Here is a 16,326-nt window from a genome sequence, read left to right as displayed (position 1 = left end):
GAATCTGGGAAAAAAAAGAACAAATGGGAATTATTCATAGAAGCTCACACCCTCCTATGGAGCCTGGAAACTACTGAACACGCTGAGGCTCTGAAGGCCCTTCTACTGCTAGTTTAAACCCCAGCACTGAACATAACATTCCACATGCCCTGAGTGCACTAACAGGCATTAAGGTCCCTGAGCACGCTCACCTGGGACCCCCACCCACACCCCCTCTGCCTATAGGCTCTGGGGCTCCATAAAGCTCAGACCTGAGACTCCCCTGTGCTGGGTTTATGTGTCTCTCTGTCTACCCCTGCTTCCCTTGCTGGACCTGAAATTGCCTTGCAGGTAGCTTGTTGCTTATTTCTATCCCCTCTGTTTCCTGCTGCAGCCTTAACTCAAGCCTTGCTTCCATCTGCTCCCTGCTGGAGTGCCTGGATGGGCTCTTTGTCCAGTGCCTCCTCTGCCCATGGTGCTGGTGTGGTGTGGGGCTGTGCTGGGCTTGCCCTGGGCCCCTGCTCCTGCAGAGCAGCCCTGCCTGTGCTGCTGCCTGGCACACCAAGCACTGCTGTGCTCAGACAGAAAACGTGAGGCCTAAGCGTCTGAAATCTGCTTCTCTGCAGCTTCAAAACAAAGTGCTTTCCAGATCTAGAATTTCAGGGAGGAGGGATGTGTTTTTCAAAATAATCTCTTGCTGTGGGATGGCTGTCAGGTCTTGCAGAAGATCCAGCTCTCAGGAATGGTCGAAGAATAATGAATGGCTGAGTTTCAGGCTTCTAACTTCCAGATGAGCTATACATGTACCAGAGACTTGTGCTGAGGGAGGGGAGAATGACATCCATTTTAGGAGAGATTCGGAAACTTAATGCCTTTAAATTAGAATTTCTACAAAAAGTTAAATGTCCTTCAGAATGGAATGACCATTCTGTGTCCAACTTGACAGAGTACACAGAAGAGAACAAGGTCTGTAGGATCTCTGTGTTGGTCACCTAGGTCTGGAGAATATGAAGAGACTCATCAGCATCCCTCTGGAGTGAGCAAGCTTGTGACCTGTTGGGAATCAGCATCTAAAAATAATTTAATCTGCCAGAATTACATTAAAATTGAAACATCTCTGTTCATATAACATAACATTTATGCTTTATGAAAACATATTAACATTAATGGATAGGCAAATTGAGAATACAATGTTCAACAAAAGGAGCAGTGTTGTTGTTTTCCACTCCAGCTAGATCCACTGATAATTCTCCTTGCATACCATAAAGCAGTAGTTAGTATGGTTCCATGTGGCTAATTTTTTTATTTGGAAGTTTTGGTTATTTTAAAGTGTCTTCACTCATAACTATTGATTTAGAAAACAAAAACCTCCTAATCATTCAAGAGTTAAGAAATAGAATTAAGACTGCTGAGGCCATTATAGTTCAATCCTTGTGTACATTATGAGATAGTCTTTAATTACATGATCTCATCCTTTGTTTTCCCACAGGAATGCCTCATTCAGTGTGCAGGATGAACAGTGCTTGGAATGAATCAGCACAACACAGTGAAAGAGTCTGTTGTTTGCAAGACTCATCTCAGTTTTGTTGAGGAAGTTGGGATATGTGTTTCGAATGAGTTGGGATGTCAAGAAAAGAAAGGATGGTCTTGTAGCTGAGGAAACTGTGTGTTGCCCTGGAGAATGAGTTTCTGCCACTGTCTTTGCTAAAAAGATCCTGTGAGGTACTGTTTTGGGACAGAAAAAGCAAAATACCGAATTTCCTGAGAAATCTGAGGGCATGGGTCCGCATTCTGTGCTACCAATATGAAAAAAAAGTGTTGAATCCTGTGATTACTATTATTCTTGCATTTAATGTAATGTGCAATCACATTACAAGTTGTTTTGCAAGGGAGTTGTACAAATGTATCTTGTGCCTTCAGTACACCATATTCTACACTCTTTATAGCTATTTGAAGTATTAATAACAGTTATCTGTATACATATATCTATCATTTAGTCAACTGTTAAATAGAAAACTAGAAAAAGTTACTAGGAGTAAGTTAGTCTTTGGTATATGTGGATATGAAATAGTAGTGCAAACTACCAAACATTAATTACAAGTTTCCTAATTTATTATGTGCATTTATCTTTGATACTCAGATCTATATCCTACTAGTGTAGCTTCAAACTCTCTGTGAAGGGTTTGCTTTCTTTTACAATTTTTTGAAATAATCTAGTTTCTTTTTATTGTAAGGGATTCTTTCAAAATCACAACCAAAATGAAACTGGTGTATCAGCTTTCAAGAATTCAATTTGCATCTGGTCTGTTCTCCATGTACCTCACTGTGATTACCCTTTCCATTTCCACACCTACTTTTACACATCAGTTTAGCCAATTTTACAGTGATGCAGTCAGAATTAACTTTTCCTCATTCTAGAACAAAGTAGAAGTAATCCAGTTGCCCTCTGTTCCTGTGTAACTAGGTTTTACTTAGGAAGGGTTTAATCAATGAAGAGTAGGATCCACACTGCACTTAAAAGCTGCACTGCAGGCTCCAGTCTGCTCAGATGAACTATTACTAAAATGTGAGTATGATTTTTCTTCAAATCATGGCATCATAAGATTAAAAAAGAACTTTTTTCCTCCTTATCTCTGACATCTTCAAACTCTGTCCCTTTCAGCAATACAAACAGGATCTCTGTCATAGCTCATAAAGGGGATTCCCACCTTTCTAAGATATTATTGGTTTCCAGTCCTCGTGCTTTGAAGTCACTGCACTGAAAATCACTTTATTGTTTTATAGTGGAAAATCAATGAGAGATTGCCAAAATTTTTATTCTTATTTTCCAAGTGATTAAATACTTAGGAAATATTCCCATTATCACTTCACCTATTGCATGACAAAATGTAATGTAAAAGGCAATACATTAGGAATCTAAAAATATTTCCTTGCATTGAGCATTTATCTAATTTGTTATAACTCTGCATTTTTAGCAGTTTGTTTTAAGGATTTGAATGTTTAAATCCTTTAAAAAAATTTAGTAAGAATTTGGATTTTGGATTGGCAGCAAACAATAAAGAAAAAAGTTACAAAAAGTTACGAGATCAATCTGATGGCTCTGCTGAATTCTAATATATTTTAAAGTCATAAAAGGGTTTGTTGCTTTTCAAGTAGTTATTCATCATAGAAGCTAGGCAAAATCATAAACTTGCATTGGATGTTTTTACTTAGGTTTTTAATTACAGCAATCAGCCTTTGTTGGGGATAATAAAAACTGATTTTATGAGAATATCCCAGGGCTGAGGAGGATGTGGCTGTGATGGTGAGCATGGCAGAGTGTGTACTCAGCACGGAGGGACAGGGCAATGTCTCTGACACTGCAGCACAAGCAGCCTGAGCTGGAGGACTCAATCCAGCTGAGTAAGTGAGGCTTCCAGCCAAGGGTATTCTCAACAAAGCAAAGCTCTGCCGAGTGCCACATTGTAAGATGTAGCTTAAATCAAACTTCTCCAAAACAAGCATATTGGATTTAGAGGGTAGAGAATGACTTAGAGAACGCCAGTTAAGTCATCGAGCTTATTCTGTTTACTTTCTGCTTATGTACAAAAAGCTGTGCATCTTCCAACAGTCTTCTGAATCTTTTGTTAGAATCAAATTACAGCCTGGAAAAAAAAGGTGGGGGGGGAGGAATTTCTGCCTCATCTCTAGATTCTCTTATTAAGAGTAATAGCTATGGGCCATTTCCAAATGGTCAGAGCCATCTGTTTCCTTAAAACTTTCTTTGGATAAACTCTGAGAAGTGTTACTTTGATTTTTCCTATATCCTGTATCAACTATAGCAATCTGATGTAATTCAGGTGGAGGCCAGTATTTCTAAATCTGTCATGACACTGGGACTGTATTGAGATAAATTAATTCAAAAATAATAATTAACCTTTTTGTCCCATTGTTATCCAGAGATGTACAAATGCAGATACTGTGACAGATCAGGTGACATCAGCTTTTCCTTAACACTAATATTAGTACTTAGCCTGGGGATATAGAAAGTTCTGTACAATTCACTGCCTTCTTTCTGAATGATCAAATCTCTTTGTATGAGAAAGGCTATAAATACTCTCTTTGTTTACTCTGCAGCCCAAGGGCAAATCTGTGATAGAGACAAGATTCTGCAGCCACAGAGTTACAGAGAACTCAGCATTCTACTGTGCCATTAATAGGAGCTTCTAAGTACTTTTGAGATGACCTAAAAATAAGTCAGTGTAGCTCTACAGTTTTATGGACAAATTTATTAGAGGCATGGTGGGAGGGGGCCAGAGAAGACAAAAAATTTATGTGTAAACAAATCTTTAGAAGCAATGTTTTCTAAAGCATGTGTGTTATGGAAATACATAGGTAAAACTTGCACTTAGGTAAATGCCCAGTGTGAAATCCTCATGTAAATTAAATTCCCGAACTCAAAAATATTGGTTGTGAGCCAGCCAGTGCTGGGAATCAAGTAGCATCTAATCAAGGTGCTTTTCAATTGTAGTGAAGAAGGATAAATCCTGTCTAAATAGATTCTGAGATTACCACTGCAAAAAGACCCACAAACTCTCATCTGTTCCATTTCACTTAGACCAGCTGAGACTGCCCACAATCAATGGCTGCAAGTAGTACTTGACTTTATCAATAGATAAAGGTACAGCAGCAGGTTCAAATCTGTAATGCAAATGAAATATTGGGCTACTCAGGCCTCACTGGGACACAGATTCCATCACATTCTTAGACCAAGCAGATAGGTCATATGTTCTCTTTTGAACTCTCTTTGAAAAGTAATGGGATTTCTTCCTTTTGGGCAGTGGTGTCAGACTCTCTTTACCAGATTTAATGCTATTCTTAAGTAGGTTGTAGACTTTTTTCCTTGTGTTTTTTCTTATGTAGTAATTTGTTTCCCACTACTCTTATAGGAAACTAAAATATCCCTTCAAATGATTTTGAAGTGCACTCTTAATAGTCTCCTGAAAAAAAGGCTCTCCATTCCTTTAATGAAAAGAATGGAATATATGCACAATTTCAAGTAATGTTCATTGAGCTTGTAATAATGTCATTGATGTTTCTTTTTTTAATTGAAAATATCTTGCTTCATAGAGGCTTGGATTGTGTTTCTCTTTCATGGGTACAGGAGGTTGATAATAATTTTGTTTGACTATTTCATTAATATCATTCTTCAATCACTCTTTATGCCTGAGATCCCAGAAACAATGCTTGTTGTTATGCTTTATTTATGACCTTGTACTTCATACAATTCATTTTCATCCAATTACTACTACTTTAGCTTCCAAGGTCATTCACTTCTAGTATGGTAGTACAATTCTCTTCTGCGTGGATAATTCATCTCAATAATGTATTATCAGCAGATCTCAGCAGTAGATTTTCTTTTGTATGATGAGTTTATGAATGAAAGTATTAAATAAATTTTGCCCTATAGTGGCTTTCTGAGAATTTCACTAGAAAATTAAAAGAACTTTTTTGGGTCCAGCTTACTGCCTGTGTAAAGAAGGAAGACTAACAATTTATTTAGCATTTATTCAACTGAATTATTCCTCCTTGCAACATTTGAGAAACATTTGCAAAGCTTATATGAACTTTATGTTTGCATCTATACAATTGATATTTATTTGAAAAATAACTGCAATAGAAAAGTTTTAAAACTTCAAATGGTGTATGGGAAAACAGTGTACGGTTTTGCTGTACATTTATTTTGGTAGTGAATCTTTTAGTCTGACTTGCATGGTAGAAAAACTGGCAGTGCAAAAGTTGTCTTTCATGTGGAACATGGCAAGTCTGCATGTCTTCTTTCTCTGAGAAGAAAAAAAATACAGTTCTCTATAACAATATAAAGCAATGCTGACACCTACAGAGAATGTATGTAAATATCAACTTACAATTTGCATTTTTTGTAAGAATTTCCAGAATTATTTGGTTAAAGAACAAATTATTTATAGAAAGCTTTTATAGCGATTCTGAAAAAGTTAGATCTTTATTTTCTGCTTAGGTCAGTCTTCAGTAAATAAGATACACAAATCTGAACGTAAACTATATGCTTTAAAAATTATATCATTTACTTTCAGTAATGTAGACTTCCAATTGCATAAAAATATTTTTAAACAAATTGATTTGTGCAGCAGTGAAGGACTCAATAGCCTTGAACCAAGCCACCAGCCTGATGTACATTGCTGGACAGAATCAGGTTTACTGTTCCTGAGAGACTGCTTGCCCTCCCTCTCTCAGTGTGACACAGCAGGATTATATTGCTGTTTAGAGGGTTTGCAGCCTCTCTGCTCAGCCAAACACTTCTACAAAAACTCCTGGGTAGTAGGTTGCCCATATGTGCGGCAAAGTTAAGGAAAAATTAGCCCAGCAGATTGAGGAGAGATTTTGTAGAAGGGACATGGCTCTTTTACTGACCATTTCTTCACTCTGATGTACTATTACGGGTTATGCAAGCTGTGATATTCACCACACTGCTGCAGAAAGGTGAACTCCTTTCTCTCCTTTGAAGTATAATAGATAGGTGTTTTAAATACATAAAAGAAGTATAACTAACAATGAATTCTCCACACTAGTCATTTTCTCAGAGGCAATATACAGGTTTGACAGTATGTTGCTTAAAGTGGTGATTTAGCAAAGTGAGCAATGGATAGGAGGCACTAAACCATGTAAAAGAAACTTTGGAAAAATAAGAGATGGCACATGTAGGCTTGTCTAACATTCATATTATCCATGCTCCCATTATGCAAACTTCTGTGAAAAGTTCAACTCTAAAAGAAAATCCTTTGGGTGAGTTCAATGTAGGCTGTTAAATCTGAACTGCTGAAGGTATTTAACTTTTAGTTTTGGTTGCAAGCAGATGAAAACTTCTGGGAAGACTGACTAGAAGGCTTGAATTTGAGCTTAGTGGGTTTTAGAAAGCTACGAATCAGAAGACAATTCTATTAATCAAAGGCAAGTCATAATTATTTTGATGTAAAACACTGAATAAACCCCCCTTATTCTAGGCCTCTACTGCTTCTTTAGAAATGAATATATCACAAGAGATTAATGTGTGTCTTTGAAAACCAGGTGCATTTCATACCCTGGAATCTTTTAATCTGACAGATAACAGTGCATCTCCAGTAAAATAGTCAAGATCTTCCCACTGAAAAAGTGATATTATGTGTATTATAATTTCTATTGGATAATCACACACAAGTTCTGGCATGTTTATTTTTAGCATTAGGTAGAACTGTTTGCATGTTTTATTTGTTAATTGTAGGCATTAAAACAGCAGACTCCCTCCTTTCCTACTGTAGCTGTGGCCCTACAAATGTGTGTGCAGTACGTCTCTGCACAGAACACAGTTTGATATTTACCATTGTCTGGATATTCAAACACACATTCTGAAGCATGTATACCAACTTGATCTTAGCAGAAGGAACTGAACCAAGTTAAGAAATGCCTTTTCCTCTTCAATAATTGCATGTTTACATTTTCAGCTTTTAATTCATGTATGCGTTTAGAACAGAACCAATCATTGTTTTAAACTCCTTTGTTCTGGGGGATCTGAGCATGATGACAGAGTAAAGCTTAGCTTGCAAATTTGCACGCTGAGACTGACTTCCACCAGTGTTTTCCTAGCACCAGTGGGCAAACAAACACATTTCCCTCCTGATCGTTGCTATTTGCAAAGGCTTAGGCCTTACATGCGGATAATTAAGTAGAAGTGGAGCCGGCAGTTTTCTTTCTGTCTGTCTGTCTTTCTTTCCAGGGGTGCTATGTAGAAGATGAGTCCGGTCTCTCGCCTCTCCCTCCACTGCCTTGAGAGCTTCCAGCAGCGTTTTGTGAAGTTGCCACACAATCAGGGCATTGTTTCGAAGCAAGCAAAGGCAAGGCGTTATGATGTTTTTATAGTAGCTTCCAGTCAGTGTATGGGGGAAGCGGGAACCCCACGGGAGATGTTCTGCCCGCGACCTGGAAATGGCCGGGGCCTGGCGGGCCGGGGGCAGGGGCGGCCCCGGCTCTCACTAGGGGTCGCAGGATGCCAAAGAATCACCGCCTGCTCGGAGGGCAGGGATGCCACCACACGTGTGCGCCTCACCGCCAACGCCATCGCCTCCCAACTGGGGAGATTCTTGGAAGAACACCCGCAGGCGTCGGGACCGTGTCGGGGCCGTGCGCTGCCTCTCTCCGGGTGCCCCTGGCTGCTGGCTAAACCCGAGCTGCGCTCGGGACTGAGGGCTGCGTCTGGGGAGATGGCCCATCTACTCACTATTAACTACAGGTGGTGGGTAATCTCTGAAAAAGGCCTGTCGCTGGGACAGATGAGATTATTTCTGTTGCAGACCTTAACCTGGACATTGACAGCAGACTTGGTAGGGACTGTTTTCTGTATTATGCTCACTAAGTGCTCACTGTTGAAAATTAATAATGAATGTTATTTATAAGGACCAATCTCTTTCGCGCAGAATCCTTGCTTGTAGTGTTTTATCACTTCTCTGGCTAACTCCCTGATTAGCTCAATTATGTGTACGCTGTCTGAAGAACCAGCATAGGTTACTTCAACATGATTCCTTGTTAATGTTCTGATACTAAAATATCATCACATACTTGGTTTCAGAAGAGAAACCCGACTTCCTTGTCTAGTTTGCTACTGCTTTTTAAACCAAACCTCAGACATGTTCCAACATCTTTATTTCCCCAACAAACAGATATTCTGTTCCTGTGGTGACACTGACAATGGAAGTTACAGAAAGAAATGTAACAAGTGAAAACAACCAAAGATCCAAATTTACTGATGGAGACACCTGGCAAACTGATCTGTTCATTAAAGTGAATGGAACTTGGACAGGAGTAGAGAACTTGTTACAAATACATCAAACGGCTGTATTAAAATCAAAGGAAATATGCAAATATAAAAAAACTGTATTCAATTGTTTGACATTTGACACCAAAGAAATAATTACTTATAAAGAGAAAAATGAACTGACAGTAACAATTTCTATAGAGAGCTGAGTGGCAAAGTAATGGGTTTCAGCATATTTGAGATAGGTTACTCCTCTAACCATAATACAAAGAGGAGAAAACAGGTTTAAGAAGGAGGAAAAGTAGTAGTAGGAGAGTTTCCCACAAAATGAAGGCTGCTTGAATCATTTAGAAGTCATGATCTCTTGCTTTAATGTAGGTGAGTCTTAAAACAGGAATATTTCTCATTGTTTTCACTGCTAGCATTTTGTGCAAAGTTTATCTGCAATGTCTGTCCTGCAAACTGCTACTCATGTCACCCACTGCAAAAGAGGATCCATGCAAATACAAATTTGGCCATGCTGTATGAAGGTAGGGAGCTTTTTAGATGTTGGAAATTAAGTGCAGTTTTTATATGGTAAGTGCAATTCTTTAACAAATAAAATGCACATGCACACACACACTTAAAAAATAAATCTTACCTGTTGTGCAGTTCTACATAATAATAAACAGGAATACAAATGTACACCTTGATTCTTATGCTTCGTACTCAAAGATTCTGAGTTGTTCATGTATTCAATGTTTTAAGCCTGAACTCAAAGTAAGGGCTTCAGTGACTAATTTGACAAGGGCATTTCTGCCAGCACATGGGAAACACAAACTTAGATGTCTGGAGAATGTATAATAAATCCAACTCTTAGAAAATCCTCACTGCTTTTTCAGTGAGAATGGATTCTATTAAGTGCAACACAGAACTGTGCATGCACAAGTGGTGCCTGAGACCTCTTTCACCCTTTTCTTAGAAAGATAAAAATTTTATGTAAATGCTGGTTCCAGATTCTGGAATTAATTTTGGATGTGCTTTGGTCTCATTTTAGTTTGGGTGCTTTATATTGTGTTTTCACTGATATGTGCCCCCAACTGACAATAGCTATGTCTAGTCAGTCATCTGTGACATCTCTAGTATTGCAAATTATATAGCTTTGAGGTGGGGGAGGCAAAAAATGAATTGCAGGAGCTTAGTACTGTAATCATGCTGAAGGAAAATTCTACTAAAATGGCTGCAAGTTAAGCTCAAATTGTAAAACATATGTGTATTCCATATATATGTGTGTAATTACTGGGAAATATGTATTATTTACAGCAAATATTGATTGTGCCTGCACAAAACTATCACCTTAGTGAGTGAAAGAGCATTCAGCTTTAGAATACAATATAATCCCTGAATTCTCCAGACAGAGGTTATTAATTACTGCTGCATGGTGCATCAGTGCCTTCTTTCAAAAGAAGCTCTTGCTGGAAAATGTTCTTTTGTAGTAAAGAAGAATTGACAACAAGCAGAGTGCAAATAATTTTGGAGAGGGCTGGATAATGTGGATGCAATTACATTAGTTTTGCCATACACATTTATGATCTTATGATACTGAAGATAAGAAAGAGGTGCCAAGTAAGACACCTTAGGTATATTAGGTGGGGTTTTTTTTGATAGTTGCATCATAAAATTCACTGGGTATTTTACTACCTGTATTAATGAGAAATATGTGTTAGACATTGTTGAAAAAGGTAAAAGTTCTCTGCTGTTTAGAGAACTTTTATAAGTATTACTACAGCCAAAACAATGCTGATAACTACAGGACAATATTTCTGTCATTGATAGTGCTTGTGCCTTAGTTTCATGCTGCTTCCTGTAAGACAATTGCCATTCTTCTTCCCGGGTGCTGGTGATAGACCTTATTTATCTTCAGAGAGCCAGAGTTAGAGGAATACTTGTGTTTACATAGACACCCAATTAGGACAAGGTTCCTCTGTTTGCTTGGATTCCTTACCCCCAGTGTCACTGTTACATGTTTTCTGCCATAAGTGCCAGAGATGTTATAAATGCTAAATTACAATGCAAACTAAACCAGAGCTTTTTCATCTGAGTGGCTCATGGCTCAAAACAGTGACTCCTGTTTGTCAAGGTGCTGAGCTGCTTTGTCTTCCAGAAATGAATGGAAGATCAAAATGCTCAGCAGTCACTCAAGATCAGGCTCATTAGAGGCTTTCTTCTGTCAGAAATCACCCACTGACTCCCAGCTATGTGACAGTGTGCTGAATACTGGAGGGTAAGATTAACCCTGTACACCTAGTCAGTCTAATAACAAATGTCACTTCTGAGTCTAACAGCAACATTTGTTCATACCAGAACAGGTCTGGGAGTAGTACTATCATTTTTATATTTTATTACACTATTATCGTAGAATTGCCAAAGAAACTATGTTCACCAGTTACCAGTGTCTAGAGTGATGGCTGATAAAGTGACCCTGATCAGCTCTGATACAAATCAAACGCAAATTTGCTGTCAGCTTTGACAAGGAGCAGCACCTTACAAAGCTGAGAATTGGATCCTCAATGATTTATCAACTTGTAAACATAAACTGCAAACTTCAAACCAAACAGCTTTTAGCTATTGTTTTCGGGGAGTGGGGGGATGTTGGTTTTTTGGGGGTAGGGTGTTGGGGTTTTTTGGTTGGTTTTTGTTTGTTTGTTTATTTTATGTTAGACAATAAAATAAACCAAACAAAATCAAGTTAGCAAACATTTAGATGCCAGTTTTTCATCTGGCAACCTCTATCTATCTTCTGAAGAACTGCAAGCTAAGCTCTGCTAAGCTCAAAACTCATAGACTTTGTTTTTTTAATTAAGAGAAGGTCAGGATGCCTCCTAATACTTGGAATGCAGCTGTTTTCAGACAAGTGAATATTTAATATGACCTCTTATACTAACCTCCTAGCTTTGAACATTGCTTTAACAATTAAGCTCTTCTGGCCCTATGTTTAAAAAGCTGTCCACAGCTACTGCAAATTGATTTATTGCTTGATGAGGATCAGGGATGCTGAGTAAACACAGAACAGTTTCTAATTTAAGTAGTGCACCAGTGGTTTTGTTGTTGCTGCTTGATTGCTTGTTTTAACATCAGTATATGTTGTCAATGTGGTTTTGCTTGCTGCAGCTTTTAGAGGATTAAAAGTAGAGGGAACATAACACAAATCATGTTATAAACACAGTCTGGTTGGGTATCTAATATTAAATTTTCATGACAATCTCTGCTGGTAGATATTTTTTAAGTTGCTTATACACCTTTGCTTAATTGTGAAGATTTGGCATAATGTTTTCCATGCTAGTGTCAGCTATGAGCTGATTTTCAATTTTAATTTCTTCATCAATCTTTCTTTCAGAATGTTAGCTTAAACTATCAAGGTGTTTGAAAATGAAACATGGAAATAGATGAGATTGATCCTAATAAAAAATCACATCAGTATTTTTGGAAGGGGTTCAGTATGCTCAGCCTGTGGGAAATATAAAAATTCTTGAGCAGAATAGAAAGAAGGAGAATATCCATCCTTATGTAAAGACATTTATTATTTTTTTTCCTGTTATCATTGGTATGGACTTACACATGACCAGAGCCAGCCTTGAATAGATGCAGCTTTAACAGCTCCCTTACCTGAATGTGCCACCTGCACATGATCACTTTGAGCAGTGCCTTGCTTGGATCTGTAACTTAATTGAGAAGAAGCCATAATTCCAAATGCTTAATCCACCTCAGCCATACCTGTGGGATGGGGAGGGCAAGGTTGTCTCACTTGAATAGATGGGGAGGAAGAACTGATTTTGCAGCATAGTAGAGCCAGCACAAAGCTCCTGAGAAAGAATGTGGAGTGTGATCAGGAGAAGTCAGCAGTGGGAATGACAGACATATTTTGGGACAACAAATTTTTCATGTAAGGAAACTGTGCCTGAGGAGTAACAGAGTGAAGAGATAGACGGAAGGTAGCAAACAAGAAAAAACTGCCTCAACAGCAATGTAAGGACTGGAGTGTGAGGACTTTCCCTCTGCAACTGGGAAATATGGTCAAGGAGCAAGATCAGCTTTGTGGTGCACACCTGGAGTAAAGAATAGACAAGGAGGGTGGATGTCAACATAACTAAAAGTTAAATCAGGTGAGAAGACAGAAGAGAAAGATCAACTAGGTAAAGGGAGTGAAAACAAAACAACAGCAAAAACAACAACAAAAGAACCCTGCATAGCTAAAGATGAATCTGAGAGTGAGAAGTCCCAGAACGAGATTAAAGAAAAGTGCAACTAGGGCAGCTGGAACTGGGATGAGAATCAAACACTAGCATTAACTAGATAAGGAAAACAAAAGTGGGATCAGCCAAGACTGAAGAGAGAATGAAGACAGGTTTGAAATAACAAGCAAAGATAAGGCAAAGCATGGACATGAGAAGAAAACAGATGGGCTATTTAAAAACACCCTCTCCCAGAGTTTGGAAGGGATCCCAAGATTCTCTCTTCTGCCATGAAATCCAGTGGTGAAGAGGGAAGCATCTTTTCAAATGCTGGGCCAAACACAGCATGACATATTCATACTAACAGGTAATGTGTTGAGGAGCAGAAGATTCAAAGCAGTGGATGAATTATGTGGGTATTATTAATGAAGGGGCTGTTGCTGGCAGGAATCTGGCTGTGTTTATCCTAGAAACTGAAGGAAGCATTGAAGAAAAAAAATTATTTGACATAAGCGGTGTCAAAAGTCTTGAGAGAGCTGAGCAGTTTGAAATTTGTGTCTTCGCTCTTGTCTCTGCCACAGAGTTCCTTGATAGAGTTGGTTCAAGGCTTTTAAATTATACTGCTTGATAATTTCCTTCTCATTTTCAGATGCTTGAAAACTCCGGAGTTTGAATAGGGATAGTTAATTTACTGACTAAAATTATTAGAACTGAAAGCAGTGGGAACCAGGCCTTGAAGAAATGAGCTTTTCTGTAGTGCCAAGTCCTGACAGGTCTACAAGATATCAAACCAGGTAATCTGTAACTGTTTCTCAAAAGTAATATTCATATCCTGTCATAATATCCCCTCAACTGAGAGGTGTATTATAAAACTAAAATAGTTAATATTTTGAAGCCCATGAATACTGTAGCAACAAGCTCCAAAAAATGCCCATGAGGAAATTAATAACTCTGTATGCAGAACAGGATCAGAATAAATGCGTAATGAATAAAGCATGGGGCATGCTTTCAAAAGTAAAACAGAAAACATAACATTGAAGGGCTTTTTGTTAATTAGGCACAGAGGTTTGCAGGAAAAAATTATATGTGAACATGCAGTGAGTAACTTTCATAATGTATGAGTACATGTAAGAGAGAAGGGAGAAGTATGGTTTCTCTGGTGAGCTCACTATGATCATGAGTGCTTGATTTTTAACTTCAAAAGTTTAATTTTAGTTTATGTGGTTCACTCAGTATAATTTTACAATTGTGTACGTGCATGTTTGTTACTGTAGATACTTTATTTGTCACAATGTGCTTTCAGCTTCAGCATTTCCCTACAGAATGACCACTTGGGGAGTGGGAAAGTACTTAAACATAACTGCAGCTGTCTCAGAAGTGCTCTAGGTACCTCAGAGTGAATATGTTTATCAGGAGATAAGGCAGGAAGGTAACCAGCTTCTGTAGAACTTCTCTGTTTCAGCCTCCTGAAAAGTCCCATGAGTCCTGGTCCCAAGGAGCTGACCCACCACGGTCTTCAGCCTTCAAAGCCTTAGGCATGTGCTGAGCTCGATGTTTGTGAATAAGCCCATTGTGTCCACCCACCTAAAACTCCACGCTAGATGGAGGCCGAAGCAGCAGACAGATAGCCAAAGAATGAGGAGGAGGTGTGAGCAACGATGTTTCATATGTATTTTTTTTTAGTTCTGTGATTGTGTTTGTCTTTCGTAGATGCTTGTCCTTTTTAAAAGTTTTTTTGGTTTTGGTTGTTTCTTTTTTGTGTAGGAAGAGCTGAAAAGCCTCCAGCTTTCTGGATTAGAAAAAATTACTAATAAATAAATAGATATATATAAAAATACCATCACCACTTTTAACATAACTACATTTACCATTATCTCTGTCCCTGTAATATACCCACAAACCAGGAAATTTAAAAGAAAAGGGAAAATGGCTTTGTTGTTGCTGTTGTTGTGTTCCTTTGGTTGGTTTCCTTCCAGCTTAAGCATTCTGTCTTCCTGGCTATGTATTCGTTTCTTTGGAAACGGCTGTAGGATGGATTTTTGATTGACTGTGTTGTCAGATGGATTATCAGAGTTGTGAGCTTTTTGGAATGGTAGACATGAATGTGTGATAAGGAAAAAATATTTTTTACTTAAAATGTTTCAAAAATTTGCATTATGAAAGGAGTTAAGTTGAATAATTAACAGGTTACTTAGGGAAAAAAGTTTTTTTTAATGTGGAACAGTTTGGTTACTAGGAAAAAAATTCTTTTAATATAAAGAAAGCTTTTTACTAATGTGACTGATGGGAATATTAATACCTAAGCAATGTAGAATAGTTTCTGCAGAGCTGCAATGCATATTTTAAAGAGTAATTCTAATGTGTAGCTGCTCTGGGTTACAAGCAGAAAACAGCTTTTACTCTGACATATACACACATTTGTTACAGCACTCATGTGCCCAGATTTCTGCATGACTCCCATCTAGCGTTTCTGGGTTTGTTTCCTGTCTTAGTCGGGGCTCTGCGAGGCCAGCTGTCCTCAAGGCTGTGAGTGCTTGGTGCTGCTCTGCCTGTGCTGGGGATGCTGAGGACGGGGCAGATTGAGGCTGAAGGTGACGTCAGTGCCTACCTTGCTGGGAGAGTTAATCTCCCGCTGCAGAGGCTCCAATAATCTCATCACTTGGGAGACTGGCATGCTGGGGATTGCATGTTGTACATTCCTCCTCTTGGGCTGTAAAGCCATCAGCAAAACCAGTGTTTCTAAAGCTCTGTTGACAAACGTGCTTGCTAGACAGAGATTACTCCTTTTTTGGGGTGGAGGTGCGAAGGCACAGGAAAGAAAATTAACTTTTTAAAGGTGCAAAGTAACAAAACCAGGTTAGGGGGATCCACTCGTTCAAATGAGCATGCAATTAATAGCACTGCAAAATAAGCTGCCTCCTTTGTGGGCATAAAAAAAAAACAACCAGAAACCATATTTCAGATTGGATCAGGCTGGTTTCTTTAGGAAAACACAGCCTGCCAAACCATGACACTGCAAACAGAGGCAGTCATCAGCCCTGACACTGCTCCGAGGGACTGACAGAAAGGGTCTCCAATAACTTCCTTGGAGTCAGTTCCAAGTGTCTGTGATGGCTGGTCATAGAAAGTATATTGAGGAAGAGGGGAAAAGAGCAGGCCACAAGTTTCTCAGGCTTTTCTTTCATCTGGTCTGTGGCACTTTTTGAGGGCTTTATGAAACATAGCAAACTGAACTGCTGGGACAAAGATTGCCTAGTGAAGGCTGCACCTTTTCAGCGGCAGGTACCCGTTCCTTGGCTTTCAAGTCTGCAGCAAAAACACTGAGTTAGGAGC

At 38.7% G+C, this 16,326-nt stretch overlaps 1 long non-coding RNA gene across 1 annotated transcript; it reads left to right on the top strand.

The window, feature by feature from the left end:
* Positions 1-279: 279 nt before the first annotated feature.
* On the top strand, positions 280-9,581 carry LOC135447310 (uncharacterized). The gene is made up of 5 exons (XR_010440063.1): positions 280-330; positions 1,469-1,701; positions 2,444-2,545; positions 6,851-6,945; positions 7,748-9,581. It is a non-coding gene; the product is annotated as an uncharacterized LOC135447310 (long non-coding RNA).
* Positions 9,582-16,326: the final 6,745 nt, after the last annotated feature.

Source organism: Zonotrichia leucophrys, chromosome 4 (assembly GCF_028769735.1).
Source record: "Zonotrichia leucophrys gambelii isolate GWCS_2022_RI chromosome 4, RI_Zleu_2.0, whole genome shotgun sequence".
Lineage (NCBI taxonomy): Eukaryota > Metazoa > Chordata > Aves > Passeriformes > Passerellidae > Zonotrichia > Zonotrichia leucophrys.
This window is presented reverse-complemented; position numbering and strand designations above follow the sequence as displayed.